This window comes from Ipomoea triloba, chromosome 12, assembly GCF_003576645.1.
Source record: "Ipomoea triloba cultivar NCNSP0323 chromosome 12, ASM357664v1".
NCBI lineage: Eukaryota > Viridiplantae > Streptophyta > Magnoliopsida > Solanales > Convolvulaceae > Ipomoea > Ipomoea triloba.
In genome coordinates this window covers 11,202,066-11,219,365 of record NC_044927.1, presented here as the reverse complement: position 1 = coordinate 11,219,365, position 17,300 = coordinate 11,202,066, and the positions used below count along the sequence as shown (strand labels likewise).

The 17,300-nt window shown below is 28.9% G+C and overlaps 1 long non-coding RNA gene across 1 annotated transcript; it reads left to right on the top strand.

The window, feature by feature from the left end:
- The first annotated feature begins 8,345 nt into the window (after positions 1–8,345).
- Positions 8,346–9,441, top strand: LOC115998270. The gene is made up of 2 exons (XR_004093862.1): positions 8,346–8,519; positions 8,838–9,441. It is a non-coding gene; the product is annotated as an uncharacterized LOC115998270 (long non-coding RNA).
- The last annotated feature ends 7,859 nt before the right edge of the window (positions 9,442–17,300 follow it).

The window sequence follows — 17,300 nt, the reverse complement described above, 5'->3', positions numbered from 1 at the left end:
TTCAACGAAGATTAAGCAACAAATCAACCCTTCTTTGATGAACAAGCCGCATTCCGGAGGCCCTTCAGCCAAAGTTTCAAGTCAAGTCAACTAAGTGGAGAATCAGAGGATATTCTTAATAGAGATCTTGTACCCGCGCACTTTGAAATTCAAATATATACTTTTCACATTTTCTTGTTTACAGTTATAGAATTCGTAATAAAATATATTATTTTTACTCTCCTATTCGTAATACAATTCTAGATTAAAATTACTAATCGTATATAACTATAAACTAACAGCCTCAAAGCGACGTTGTTTTGGGCTATCTGATTTTGGGTACCAAGGTTTTATATTTTTTCCTAGGAAATTATAGAAAGTGGTGTTGTCTTGGGTTATGTTCATCTTGAATACATTATGTAATTAAAATTTATTAAGTAATAAATATTTAATTAACATATAAAATGAAATGTTTATCACTGAATAAATTCATCGTTATTTATTTATATTACGAGTCATTCCTTTGACAATTAATTTAACTCGGACATTTTATTTTTTAAGAAAACGAGTTATTGTGTAATCAGAATAATACACAAGAATCATTGCTCCAATCAAATAGGCAAATAGGTTGTACGATAATGCTCAACCATGGTTAGAACCAGCTATTGGTGCACCAACATTTAGTTCAACTAATCTCAGTTTTTAATTGTAAGCAAATTTGTTATCTCGTACCTAACTATTTTATGTAAATAAAATACAATTTGTAATTTTCCTTCCCCGAGTATAAATAATTGCAATGGTAATACAACTCAAATTTAAATTATTTGTAAAAACCTTTACATTTTAGTATATACAAATTTTGATTTTTTTTTGTTGTTTTAAATTATTAATTTACTCCAATTAATGTGTTAATTATTATGTGCTTATTTGATTTTATTAATTTTCAAAAATATTGCAGTGGTTAGCAAACCAAATAATATATATGCAATTAATATATAAGATTTAATATTACAAATAGGAGATGCATTCATAGTTGTGTATTTAAAGTACGAATCATTCTATGAAAATCATATCATCTAAATACTTATCCTTTTATGTTTTTTGAGAAAATAAGTCGGTATTGCTAATAACTATTGGTTCTTCAACATTTAATCCAGTTCATTCAAAATTTAATGGTGAGCAATTTATTTTTCTAATAACCTATAGGCGCCTATTTTCTTCTGTATAAAATATAGTCATAAATTTTCATTCCTTCCTCAATGCAATTATAACAAATCTATTTTGTGCATCGCACGGGTGAAAATACTAGTAATGATAACAATAATTATTTTTTAAGTTAAGCTCCGTATCATTTTATTTACATTAAATTAGTTATAAACATTAATATAGTTTTTTTTTTGAAAACCAAAAAACATAATAATATAGTTGAATTTTCATATACTAGTGGTTTACCTGTGTGATGCACGAATTTTTTTTTTTTTTTGTTATTATGAATTTAATTAAAAATAGAAATATATTAAAATTTAAAATATAATAATATAGTTGAATTTTCATATATTTGGTCAAGTATCTATTATCATAGTATACAAAATTAAAATTTTGTATGATTAATATAATCTCTAATCATGTACATATTTAGATAAATTTATAGAGAAAAATTTACATAATTAAATTATATTATTCCTAGTTGTATTTCACATATATTATAATTCTAAAACAATATGAATAATAACTAAGAAAATTATACTTAGAAATTAAAAAATGTAAAATTTAAATTTTGTATATGTGATTTTAAACTCTGATCATACGCATTTTCTTATATGATTGTATAATACAATGTATATACTAATAATATTTATTAATATGTATGTATGCAAATTCTATAATATAATTTCTGTAATTATAATTTATATTGATATATTATAATTAAAATAATTAAATTTAGAAATTAAAAATAGCATTTTAATTTTGTATGATTAATATAGTGCATAAGTATACGTATGTATGCATTTTAAAAAATATAAATATGTATGAACACATATTTTGTTAATTTTCTAATTTTATTTTTAATTATATTTTATATTTTATTAATTATAACTAATAAAATTACATTTACAAATTAAAAGAATTTAATTTTTAAATTTATATGGATTAATGTTGTCCCAAACTATATTACATATTTAGACAAATTTTTAAATATTGTTTATTTTTAATTAAAAGTATGAGTTTAGACATATTTTAAAATAATTTTTAAATAAGTAACCATTGTAGTAATTAACGTGTATAATTATGCCAGTAATCACAATTCTATAAAAAATATGTGTATATATTTTCATATTGTAAAAAATACCAGTAATATAATATATGTCTAAATAAATGGATAAAAAGAGAAATTGATAATTTTTTTATTATATAGATATTGATAAATATTAGGGGTGAGCATTTCGGTTTTCAGTTCGGTTTTTTTCAATTTCGGTTTCGGTTATTCGGTTTTAAAAAAAATTAAACCATTCAGTTTAACATTATAGTTCAGTTCGGGTTGCAACGGTTCGGTTTCAATTCAGATTTATTTCGGTTCGATGTTCGGTTCGGTTTAAGACGTCCGAATTTAACATTTCCTAGGCGACAAGGCGATCAAGGGGTGCCGCGACTTAATGGGGCGTCGTAATAACTATGCATGAAACATCACATAATTCAAATCTAAAGTCTAATATCTAAATATTAAATACCAACATAACAAATTAACAATTCAAGCATATTAAAATTAAAAAAAATAAAACAATAAATTTAATTCCAGTTACTGGAATTTCATTCCAGAAATCTGGAATGAAATTCCATAAGGAATTTATATATATTATATTATATATAATATATATTTATATTTATTTTAAAAAAAAACCGCTCGGTTCGATTTTTAATCGAACTGAACTGATTGGTTCTTTAAAATTAGAATCGTTCGGTTTTTCAGTTTTAAACCGAACGTCTTCGGTTCGGTTCGGGTTACCCGAACCGAAATGCCCTAATTTTCCTTTTCCAGTTTTCCATAGAACGTCTTCGGTTCGGTTTGGTTCGGGGTCGTTTACTTCATTTCTCTGTTTTTCCTTTTTCAGTTTTCCACTTCTCCATTTTTCCAATTTTCCATCTCCATTTCTCCAGTTTTCCATTTCTCCAATTTTCTGATTTCATTTACAAATTTCATAATACCGAACACAAGTAATAATAATGATAATAATAATAATAATAGTTTCATTCTACAAATTTAATTTTTAAATAAAAAATTCAATTACACTAATACTAATTAAATGTACAAAATGTAACAAAAGTCGTTACATATTACTCCGTACTAAATAAATTACAACTATTTAAATCATTTTAGTACATAATTTGAGTACATAAAAATAATAATTAATATAATAATAATAAGTCATAATAGTAATTAAAGTAAAAAAGTAAACATCTATATATACTTCTATACTATATATAAAAACAATATGTATTCAAAAATATATAAAAACAATATCATCCTCCCAAATTCCTCCCCCCAATTATAGGGGCATTTTAGTAATTATATATATTATTAATATTAATTATATATATTATTCCTAAATCCTATCTTAATAACTACGTACATATGATAGTAATTATATATATTATTAATATTAATTATATATATTATTCCTAAACCCTATCTACGTTCATATGATGTACGATATATATATGTATATATATAAATATAGTATTATCCTATTATACATACCTATATGTAATTATGAAATTGGCAGTTACATACGTTCATATGGAAATAGTTATTATATAAATAAATAAATATATAAATATATATCTTAAAATACTACACATGTCTTTCCCTGATTTCATCCTAATCCCATTATATCCTCTTCATTAGTAATCATTATGCATTTCTTTCCATAACATAATCTTAATCGAGTATATATTCTCCCATCTTCTTCCATTGTTGCAAAAAAATTCTTCAGTCTTCCCCATAATTTTTTCCTTTTCTCGCCAAAAGGAAGAAAAGTACTAGCAAACAAGGATTATATATCAACTATGAGTGTTTCAAGTGTGCGCAATGAATTTTGATTTTTAGGGTAAGTATTCATGTTCACCAAAATACTTTTTCCCAAAAGTAATCATTTTCGTAAGTGTTTAGTATTCATGTTTACCAAACTACTTTTTCGCCAAAAGTAATCATTTTTGTAAGTGTTTATGTGCACCATCTTTCTAAAATCCCTCAAAAATAATTTCTATAGTATTTGTGAATAATTATTATTTGACTCATGACTTTATCTAATATTTGTATGTGTTTAGAGCAATCTTCATCTTCTCCATCTACGGATGCGCATGTAATTCGGGAAAACAAATGAAGACTATTGCGGAAAGGATATCTCCAAAGTATACATATTGCAGTGTTGCAAACGTATATTAATTTTTTTTTTAGTTAATGAATATAAGCAAATCTTTCAAAGTATCAATATTTGCAATAATTAAAATATTTTAATTATTATACTAATTAAGGAATTAAATAATTAATTATAATTAAGCTAATAATGAAATTAAGGAATTAAGTAATATAAGGAAATAATTCTAATTAAGTTAATAATCAAAAATAAGAAATTAAGTATTGAAAGTAATTATAGAGTATTTAAATGGTAATAAAATTATCTTTATAATTAAAAAAATATTTTTTTAGTTAATGAATATAAGCAAAATTTTCAAAATATTAGTATTTTCACTAAATAAAATATTTTCCAAATAATCATTATAATGATAATTAATACTATATAAAATATTTAATAAAGAGTATTTAAATTTGTAATAAAAGTGCCTAATAAAAAAAAATCATATACAATGGAAACGTAACTATGTTTAGAATCTTTATTCCTTATTCCTGATTTACTTTTTGATGATTAACCTTTAGAGCAATCTTCATCTTCTCCGTCTATGAATGCTCCTATAATTCGGGAAAATAAATGAAGACTATTGCAGAAAGGATCTCTCCTTGGTATACAGATTATAGTGTTGCAAAAGTATATTAAATCATTTTTTTAGTTAATGAATATAAGCAAATGTTTCAAAATATCAATATTTGTAATAATTAAAATATTTTAATTATTATACTAATTATGGAATTAATTATAATTAAGCTATTAATGAAGTTAAGGAATTAAGTAAGATAAGGAAATAATTCTAATTAAGTTAATAATGGAAAATAAAAAATTAAGTAATTGAAAGTAATTATAGAGTATTTAAATGGTAATAAAATTATCTTTATAAGTAAAAAAAAATTTAGTTAATGAATATAAGCAAATTTTTAAAAATATTAATATTTGCAATAAATAAAATATTTTTAAAATAATCATTATAATGATAATTAATACTATGTAAAATATTTAATAATGGTAATAAAAGTTCCTTATAATTTAAAAAAAAAATCATTTTTTTGTTAATGAATATACAAAAAAGGTAAAAATTATTGTAAAGAAAAAATATTAAATACATTTTAAAATTTAGTGTACTATAATATTATTATTAGATAGTCATTTCTTTCCTTAATTTTATTATTGTACTAATTAAGGAATTAATTAAAATTAAGCTAATAATAGAATTAATGAATTAATTAAAATAAGGAAATAATTGTAATTAAATTAATAATCAAGAATAAGAAATTAAGGAATTGAAAGTAATTACAAAGTATTTAAATGGTAATAAAATTATCTTTATAATGAAAAATTCATTTTTTTTAGTTAATGAATATACGCAAATCTTTCATAATATTAATATTTATAAAAAAATAAAATATTTTTAAAATTATCATTATAAAGATAATAATTAATAATTAATAGTATCAAAAATATTTAATACAGAAAATTTAAATGGTAATAATATTTTCTTTACAATCAAAAAATCATTTTTTAATTAATGAATATACGGAAAAGCTAAAAATCATTGTAAAGGAAAATTATTAAATAGATTTTAAAATATAGTGTACTATAATATTATTATTAGGTAGTCATTTCCTCCCTATTATTATTATACTAATTAAGGAATTAGGGAATTAATTATAATTAAGCTAATAATGGAATTAAGTAAGACATAGTATAATTATCTTTGTAATAAAAAATTACAGAGTACTTAAATGGTAATAAAATTATCTTTATAATAAAAATCATATTAATGCTTTTTAAAATTATTTTCCCTTTTCCCATATTTATTTTAAATAATAATATAATTTCATAAATCATATTACATATTGATTTTTTCTAAAATAAATGCAATAAAATGAGTCATATATTATTGATACCTTTGCATTGATTTTATAATTAAATAAATGTACATTTTCAAATATTATAATTATTTATACTTTACCTTTAATTTTATTATTTAAATATATAATAAAAAAATTAATCCGTGCATCGCAGCACGGGTAATTTACTAGTCTACTATACTAATAAGAGCCAAAGAGAGTTAGGCCTAAAATGGGTAGAAAAATGGCGGTCAAATTATTTAATCAAATGAATGGTTCAGATGAATTATTTAATCAAATAGATGGTTAAGATCATTTAGATTAATATTATTAATAGAGATTACCTAATTTAACCTTACTTTTATGATTATCCGTTAAATTTTCCGTTAAATATTCTCTTTTCCATTAATATTCCGTTAACTTTTAACTTACCCATTAATTTCTATAAAAAACGGACTTAGGTTCGAACCTCATCTCAATCAAATTTGACATAATTAAGTTTCTCACTGCCAAGGACCTTGTGGTTCAGTGGCATCAAACCCTTCTCTTTATACAGGAGGTCTTGTGCTTCAATAGGTTGAGAAAGTAGTTATGAACAGATACTGCATTCTAATAGAGTTAGTAGTATTCAAAAAAAAAAAGTTTCTCACTCTATTTTACTCTTATTAAATTAAATAAATTAGTAGCTACAACAAAAAATGATACATATGTATTTCTTTAATTTAGAATTATGTTTCTACAATACCTTTATTTGAAAAAATTATTCATTATCAAAAAATTAAATTAAATAAGAGAAATAATTTCATTAGTTATACTGTCTTTATTTTCTCTCATGCAAAGATTCTTTACATTCAAATTTATCAATTGATATTCATTACATTGTCCATTATCTTATTTTTACAATATCTTGTAATTAAATATCAAAGTTATAGTACAAAATAATGTTATATATTTATTTACCAAGTATTTTATTAATACTATGAAAAAAAAATTTAAAATAATTTGAAGCTAATTATATTAACTACTTGGAGATTGGTTGATAAAGAGAGTACTCACATAATAACCCAACAAATTGAAGCGGAATAAGTCTATTTTACTCTTATTGAATTAAATAAATTAGTAGTTACACCAAAAAATGATACATATGTATTTCTTTAGTACCATGAAAAAAATAAAAAAGAATAGTTTGAAACCAATCATATTAACTACTTGGGGGGATTTGTTGACAATGAAAGTACTCAAATAACCCATTACCCAGCAAATTGAAGCGAGAAACTACCTTTTAATATATTTGGAATACATAATATTTTAAATTTTCAAATTGTTATTAATTTATTTAATCTTTTTTATTAAACTAGGGATTTCTTTATCCACAATAACTCATTCAACAATAATGGTTGAACCAAATGAACCTCAAGCAGAACACCTAAAGGAAAATCCATAGCTCCTATATCATAATCTCATTGCATGACGTTGTCATCTATGCTATCAACAATAACTGAATTGCAAATAACACACTACCAACAAAAAGGAAGAGAACAAATAGTAAAGATGAAGACAATGACAATGTTACTCAAAAGAGAATTAAGAACACTTAGAAAAATTCAAATTAAAAGTAGTATTTATTTAGACTATCATTTTTAGACCAAATATTTAGACTATCGATTTTACAAGGTTGCAAACATTTATTTTAGTAATACTATGACCAAATGTGGATGTTTTAATAAAAAATGACTAAAAATAGAATGTCACCTATAAATCTAGAACCAAAAATGGAATTAACTCTTTTCCCAAAATACTAATAAGAAGACAGATAGATCGAAGTGGAAAACTATACATTAAAATTTAAAAAAAATAAAAATAAAAATCCCTCAGTAATAGTTAGACGATAAAAAAGGTGTGAACGACAGAGACACAATAATATTGGAAAGTAATGAAAACCACAAAAGCTAGCTAGCAAAGTCTTTTTGAACAAAAAGCAAGTCTTTCTTATAATTAATCAATTGAATAATTAGTGGAATTTTGTCGCTTGTGGTAAATGATTGCAATCCCTCTGCACATACAAGACTTGTATATATATATATATATATGTATATCTGTGTGTATCTCTCTCTTCTTACATCAACAATAAAATACACTAATTCTCTGCAATTAAGAGCACTACTCCTCCATACTGCAGATTCAAGTGCAGCCAATTAAGAATGGCTCTATTTTGCAGGTTCATTCCCAAAACTGCCGTGCCAATTTCTCCCATGTTGAAGCTCAACACCATAATAATGTAAGTCTTCTAGTTTAATTTAATTTGTTGCTTAGGTTAATTGCGTGCATGCACAGTTAAGTTTTAATTTTACTAACCAGTTTAGTTAGCGTGAATGGCCAGCTATACACTCTCCTCTCTTAAGAGAGGTCAGAAGTTCGAACCCCCCTCATATGGAAAAACTAATCTCAAATTTTGATTAATAATAATTTTGTTTCGGGAGGCCGTTTCTATATCAGGTTGCGGGGAGTGATTTGATACTCCTTCCTCCGTTTCTTGTTGATTGTCTTTTATCTGATTTAATGAATTAAGTTATTTTTCTCGTTCTGTGATGTTCAGAAGATGCGCGGCAACGACACCAGCAAGGAACAAGGCTAAGCCATCACCTCCACAGACCAATCAACTTCCCACCACAAGCGAGCAGAAAACAGTAAAAATGAACAACAATAATAATAATGATGAAGCTGCAGAAAGTCTCATAGCCTCTTTGAGTACTAACAACATCACTGATAACAGTGCTGCTGTGGTGAACAATTAGTACTATATGGGTGAAATTTGATGGATGGTAACTTTAATTTTACCGGATCGATCGAGTACGTGTCATATATTTTATATACCTCTCGCCTTTACGAATGTGTTAAAGAGCTCGCTAGCTAGGGAGGGAGGATATCGATGCAGTTCGAAGGTTTCTATCTGTAGTGTATGTGATAAACAAATAAATAAGTTAATAATGGTAGAGTTGACTTTACTAGCTAGCTAGCTAGCTAAAGCTTGTGTATTTTAGCAAGTAGGCTAAGGTTTCTACTTGATGAGACTGTTGTGTAGCTAGTTCAGCTTGCAAATTAAATGTCTGCAAGTAATAGGCTAAGAGTTTGTTTGTTATGTAGAGCATGTTATGTTGTCTTGAATAACATTATAATCTGCAATTAACTGTTGCCTTGAATAGCCACTTTTGTTGATAAAGAAAAAACACAAATAAAAGAAATTCACGTGATAAAAAGAATACTTACGAATTTAAAGCAAAAGGAAATTTCCAATTGATAAAAGACTAGGGATTTGAGCTCACCTATTAGATAATTAACTAACTCTTCTAAGTATCGATTCACGCAATTATAGTGATGACTGTTCCATATATATCCTAATACTCTATCAAGCTACTAGGTTGTATCCAATTAACTGTGATCATCTGTCGATATCTCACCAACATTAATTGAACCCATTAAGCAACAATCAAATTTCACCACAAATACCTAAATCTATGTCTAGTTTAGGTCAATTGTGTTTATCTTAAGAGACCCAGGTTCATAATTCACCCGTCAGTGCTTCTTATAAACCTTGATAATGGAGATATGCAATGGCCAGTCATACAATTCACACCTTCATGTGGCTCTTTTTCATTGTCATCTTTGTCAGGGGTTCACATACGCCATGACCAACTTTTATGATTCACATTATGAAGAAAAGAACTCGCCAAAAGAAACGAGAGGAAAACAAACTCGTCAAAAGAAACGAGAGGAAAACAAACTCGTCACACAAACGAGAGAAACAGACAGAAAAACACAAACAAATACATAACACACAAGAAAAGGGAAACAACAGTACACTTCTTGAAAACTTTATTTTAGGGATCCACTAAAATCAAACCACCTCTTTATTCAGATCTGGTTGAATCCTTTGAACTTTGAAACTTCTGCAACTTTGTTCGAGATTTGGTGGTTGAATCGGCAATGAAAGTTATGAAACAAAAAAAAAACAAAAAAAAACAAAAAAAAAACAAAGGGAAATAGGAGACCGCCGGCCAAAGACCCATGTCGAAGCTCCGTCAAAGCTTCGGCTAGATCTGGCCAGAGGCCGACGGCCAAAAAAGAGGCAAGGTTTTAAGAGACAGAAGAGAGGATTCAAGAGAATAGGCTAGGGTTTTGCTCTTTTTTTTTTTTTTTTGGTTCTTTGAAATATAAGTATTGTATTGGTTTTGTTTGATTTTAGTTTGTATTGTATTGTATTATTATTTTTCTTTAATTTCTGTTTCATTTTTTATGATTTTAGTTCTTTTATATATAGTTATTTGGTTTTATTCTCCCATAATGAATGTATGTATTGAAATATATTGAAATACTTCTTCTTTGATATTGAAATATACTTTTGTAATTTTTTTATATTACACGCTAATCGAAATCAGTATGTGTATATATATTAATGGTAAATTTCGGTGAGTTATTTACCAATTTGTGGAAATTAAAGCTTTAATAAAAAAGTTAAAAAAAGAAAAAACAAAAAGGTCCTGCGGCACCTACAGAAAGGTGCGTGCCACGGAAACCCATTTTTAAAATGAAAAAAAAAAAAAAAACCTTTTTTGCGGAACCCGTTCCAACACAGGTGCCGCGGAAAGTGGTTATTTAAAAAAAAATAATACATATGATTTCCGCGACACCCGTCACGGGTGTTGCGGAAAGTCTATACTTTCAGAGTCACTGTCATCCGCTACACCTGTAGAGGTGTAGCGGAAACACTTTTACAGGTGTAGTAGATGCATTTTTTTGTACTAGTGAAAACTCCTATTTATATTAATAAAAATGCACCATTAGCCTAATACTTATTAAAACCAATCTAAACTAGTAACTTATAAATAAATATAATATTTAAAATAAGATCAGCGCTAAAACTTAATTTATTTATGCAAGTCACTTACTAAAATTACTCTAAAAATGCCTAGAAATTAAGCTTATCAAACTTCCCCACACTCAAGGTTTGTTTGTCCCTAAGCAAACTTAGGCAATGAAATAAATCTACCAACCATAACCATGTCAACTAGGCATTCAATTCAAGAGAATTAGTGAACACATAATACGTCATGAGAGTTCAAAGTCATGCACACAAGATCGACAATAGAAAATAGTAGTCCTCACGGTTGTTCACTCAATCCCTCATGTATATGTAAGAAAGGTACACACCATCCTCTATTGAAAGTGCACTTGCCATAGGCTTGTTTGTCTACCAAAACTCCACTACCAAAATTATATGAAAAGCATGAGTCAAAAGGTCTTTATTTCTTGGTTATAATGGGGCCAAGGGTACGTGGTTTTAAGAAAGAAATGGTATAAGGGATAACAAATAAAGTCCAAGGAATCAGTAGAGCCATAATTGCACCATATCAAAAGCAAGAACCTTGTATTCTACCAATACAACGGACTCTACCAAAAGAAGCCATCACTACTTCATTCTCCCTCTTTATTTTCGCTTATTAATTCTCAAAAACAACTTTCAAAATCATTTTTTCATCTTCTTTTTTTCATTTCTTTCTCTGTTTTTTTTTAATCTCTTTTTTCGTTTTTTTTATTATAAAATCGAAGAAATATCTCATCTTTTCCACACAACCCTCAAGGGTACTCTTCCCAATTTCTTTGTATTCATTGGGAAAAATGAACAAATCATCCAAAAATTTCAATCTTCCTCACATTCCCATAATTATCAACTTCATATCATGCCCTCATTGCTCATAAATCATTTTAAGAATAAAATGAGCACAAAAGTTCTGGCCAACAAGAGTTTACAACCCACAAAATCATAATAGATTTCATTTTGTTTTTTTCTCCCTCTTTTCACCCCCTTTGGTCACAACCAATTCCTCACCCAAATCAAACCAGCTATACAATCACCTTTCAACTCCAATCTCACCCATACTTCATCACTTTTGGTCATCTTGCACAGATAAATGAAATAATGACATCCACTGACCCAAGGACGGGTTAATAGGCTTCTTTTTATGAGATAAGGTTCTTTGGGATTGGCTAATGAAGAAAAATGTCTTATTCATTTTAAAGCTCAAAGTGGTTCACTAGGGGAAAAAATAACATGTATAAGGATGTGGTAATATGTAAGGCTATAAGGCTAGATCCTAATGACTTAATCATTCTCGCATCATCACATAACATGTAGCTCTAAAATGGTATGAAGCAATTTCTAGAAGTAACACAATCAAAGAGGGCAAATAAGCACTCAAAAATGAAAAATAAGTTGCAGTGGGCAACCTCTACGCTCAAAAGCTCACGGTGTGACCGAATTTGACTACCAACGTACTCTATGCAAGCATACATATAGTCAAACACATTCATTGATATTATGCATCCCCAAGACACTAGAACTTATCTCCCAATCAACATAGTCATTAGATGGCACTCTTTTTAACTTTATTTTGTTGAAAATTGCAAAAAAAAAAAAATGAAGGAAATTATGCTAAAAATCTTAGAAAATGCAGAAAATTGCTGAAAATGTTGCAAAAAATTGTAGGAAAGTGCAGAAACTTATCTCAGAAAAATAGAGAAAAAAATGTAGAAAATGCAGAAAAATGTAGATAATTTTTTTAAAAAAAATATTTAAATATTTTGCTGCAAAAAGCATCCCGCAAACTTTCCCTTCCCCACACTCAAACTCAACATTGTCCTCAATGTTAAATATAAAAGTAGGTAAAAGAAAATGAAGTAAACAGGAAACTCCCCTGTTAGTTGTCAAATGGAGTTGAGAGTAATCGTGTCAAAACAAGCCACAATTTCCCCTTCTTTGTAATGCTTGAGTCGTTGTCCATTTACTATGAACGGTCTCTTCTCATCTCCTTCAATCTCTATGGCCCCATAGGGATGAACTTTAGTGATCACAAAAGGACCTGACCATCTAGACTTCGATTTCCCTGGAAAAAGCTTAAGCCTAGAATTAAACAACAAAACTTCTTGCCCTACTTTGAATTCTCTCCAAAAATTATTTTGTCATGCCAAGCTTTAGTCAAAGCTCTCCACAATCTCTCTTCTTTTGCATGAAGTAAATGAGGATAAAAAATCATAGGAAAAGTATCATTACCACTCAAAAAATCATATTTGAACTGCAATGGAAGTGGGTTAAGTTCAAGATGAGGTGGCGTTTCATTAAAAGGTAATGAAAAAGGGTTGCCTCTATCTAAATCATCATACTTTCTGTTAAGATGTATAGGAAAATGACCTTGACCCTCTAATTTCATCATAGACTCAACAAATTCTGGTTCCTTCTTTTCTATAGGACATGCTTCCAACGGATCACTAGGTGCATGCTTAAAAAATACTTCTTTTCTATAGGACATGCGTCCACATGTAATATTCAACTGATGAAGATTGACTCTTCGGCTCTTCAACTCTTCGCCCTATATTGTGAGCAAGTGTAGTAAGATGACATGATTGTATCTTCTTTAGGCAATTCATCCATACTTTGTCCTTAATATAATTTAAGGATTCGACCTCAATGGTTTGGCCTGAAACGTTATTTATCAGTTTGTCCGATTTGTCATAACTTCAAAGGATTGCTTTATCCTTTCTGAAGTGTAAGATTGACTTCATCTAGAATTGTGATTTTGGACACGAGGATTTAAGTAGGAAATATTATTGATAACCAGAGCAGGTGGGGTACATACAGATTCACGCAAGATCATGAGAAACATAACTAGAGCCAGATTCATCACTACCCATCAGAAGAAATTCTCCCCTACTTCCTCGCCTTTCCTTTGCCCTTACCCTTAGCCTTGGCCATTTTGGAATTGGTCGTTGATTGAAGGTTGGGTCCGAGGCTGCTCTCTAGAGTAGCCGGACATGAAACATCTTGGGCACTTAAAGCAAGATCCTCATGAAAACGATACCACTCCCTAGTATCGTTGTCATATGTAGGGGCCCGAGGAGAGTACCTAGGTCCTCCTGAGTGGTAGATAGGTTCATTTTCATTGATGGAGGAGAGATAGATACATTCCTCGTTCTCTTTTCCTTTTGGGTTCTCTTCGAGATAACGAAGGTAGTCCTCATCATAATCTTCATGTCGAGGTGAGGGAGACAGTCCTCTCACTCCTTCAACATTTCTTGCATACCATCTGCGATTTTTAGACGAGTTCTTCGGACTGCTTATCACGAAGTCTGGAGATGGTGGAGCCTGTTGCTGTTGAGGTGGAGAGTAGCCCTGGGAAAAAAGCCCGGTTGAGATACGAGTTGTAGAGGAGGTGATGGTTGATTTTCTTCCTCTGATGACAGATCTAGAGGGTACTCAGAAGTGTCACTAGGGAAAGGCTCGCTTTGGGTAGCCCAAAGCAACCGTCTCAACTCTTTGGCTTCTCTTTCCTTGTTCCTAAAGACCCATTTTGTTCCAATGACATTTTGATGAGTAGGTCTAGGACCTGTTCCCATACTTCGTTCCTTTCGAACTTATATAACTCCTCTTGCATGGCACTGACCCAATCTGAGTCACTTAATGCTTCTTCCACAGTCTTTTGCTTGATCTGTGAGAAAAAGCATGCCATCATGCATTCACAAATTGATGCACGAGTTCTCACTCCATTTCTTACATCTCCAATAACCTATTCCTGGAGGTGATTTCTCAACCATCTTAAATCTGGTTGAAAAGTCGTTGGTGGAGCCTCTCTGTCCACATCATGAATATTTGGAGTTGTTGCTTCTTCTATGATCTCGGGTTGCACTTGCTCGGTTGACTCATCTTTCAGCAACTCGGTCAAGTAAGTCTGACTAGGTAAACGAGTTGACAAATCTTCCGATTCGAGTATGTCAATTTGACATTTTTCAACCTCATTTTCGATTTGTTCATCTCTCATGTTCTTGCATGCATTAGACTGATCTTGAACACACAAGTGATTTATCCCACTTGTTATCTTGTTAGTGTTTTAGCTCGATGATGATTCATCAAAGACTACATGAATGGATTCTTCAATCACCATGGTTCGTTTGTTGAGAACACGAAACGCCTTGCTCACAGCTGAGTATCCCATGAATAGTCCTTCATCAGCTCGTTTATAAAAGGCTTTGAGATAGGTTTTTCCATTGTTGTGAATGAAGCACTTACTTCCAAAAATATGAAAGTAACTCACAACGTGTTTCTTGTCTTTCTATAGTTCATAGGGAGTGATCACATGATTTTTGTGAACATTGGATCAATTTTGAGTGAAACACGCTGTGTTAACAAATTCGACCCAAAACCTCTTAGGCAAGCCGGAAAAGGCTATCATTGTCCTTTCTGCTTCTTTGAGAGTCCGATTTCTCCTTTCGACCACTCTATTCTGCTGTGGAGTTCTTGCCACTAAGAGTTGGTGTAGAATACCATGTTGTAGGGGTGAGCAAAAAAATCGGACTGACCGAAAAACCGACAACCGAAAACCGAACCGACCGATTTTTTCGGTTTCGGTTCGGTTTCGGTTATTAAGGTCAAAAAAATTCGGTTATTTCGATTTTTCGGTCGGTTATCGGTTTTTCAAGAGAAAACTGAAACAGACCGAAAAACCGAAGATTAATCTAATGAAATAAAAAATAAAAAATAATATAACCCCATCCCATTTATATTTTAGAAGTCCATAGTCTATCACATTAATTTTAGTCACTTTATTTTACTAATATTATTTTAGGGATATTATAGTTTTGTAATCTCAGTTTTTTTAGGAATATTATATTGAATCTTATAGTTCTTTTTTTTTTGAGAGTGAATCTTATAGTTCTTAATCCTAATATGTATATGGTACACACATATTTTCATAATCATATATATATATATATATATATATGTATGTATGTATGTATACTGACATACTATATCTACTGTTATATATATATTGAATATACTATACTAATTATATTGAATATATATGTATAGCACTACAGTGTGTCAGTATACATATATATTCAATATAATATGTACACTATATTCATTATATTGAATATAATATGTACACTATATTCATTATATATATATATAACATACTGTATATATTTTCATATATGAGTACACTAATCCTAACCATTATAAGTATATAAATTTATATAAGCTACATGGAGATTGCATGACATTTGTTAACCATATAATGTATATAGTTCATTTTTATTTCACTAAACTACTATTGCACTTGGGAACATTAATTTTAATTGATTCTAAATACTAAGATATTATTTTTTTTCCTTAATAATGTAGTCTTTTAGCATTAATCAAATAAATAAAATAAATTTAGCTATTTTACTAAAAAAATCGGTTATATTTAACCGACCGAAAACCGTCGGCTTCGGTTATATCGGTTATGAATGTTGGTCGGTCGGTTATGAAGGTTCGGTTAAAATTTCGGTTATTAACCGAAAACCGACCGAAACCGACCGATGCTCACCCCTACCATGTTGTCCACAGAAATCTTGTATCACTTTGTTGATGAATTTCGTACCTTGATCTTATTGAATCTTGATTATGCTCATACCCTTTTCTGTTTGAAGGTGCCTTAATAGTTCGAGTAACATCTTCTTGGTCTAATTCTTCTTTTTCAAGAATAGTGCCAATGTATATATCGTGTAATCGTCTACTACCACTAAGGTATACTTTCGACTACTTAGGCTGACAGGGTCGATTGGAACGAATATATATATATATATATAGCCCCAAAATGATGTTGTTTTGGGCTATCTAATTTTAATTTGGGCAGCAAGGTTTTTTTTATTTTTTTTCTAGAAATTATAGAAAGTATTGCCTTGGATTATGTTCATCTTGAATACAATATGTAATTAAAAATTGTAGAATAAAAATGATTAAGTAATAAATATCTAATTAACATATAAAATGAAATGTTCATTACTGAATGGATTCTATGTCATTTATTTATATTACAAGTCATTCCTTACAATTGATTTAACTCGGACATTTTATTTTTTAAGAAAACTAGACATTGTGTAATCAGAATAATACACAAGAATCATTGTTCCAACCAAAGAGGTTGTTCGATAATGCTCAGCCGTTGTTAGAACCAGCTATTGG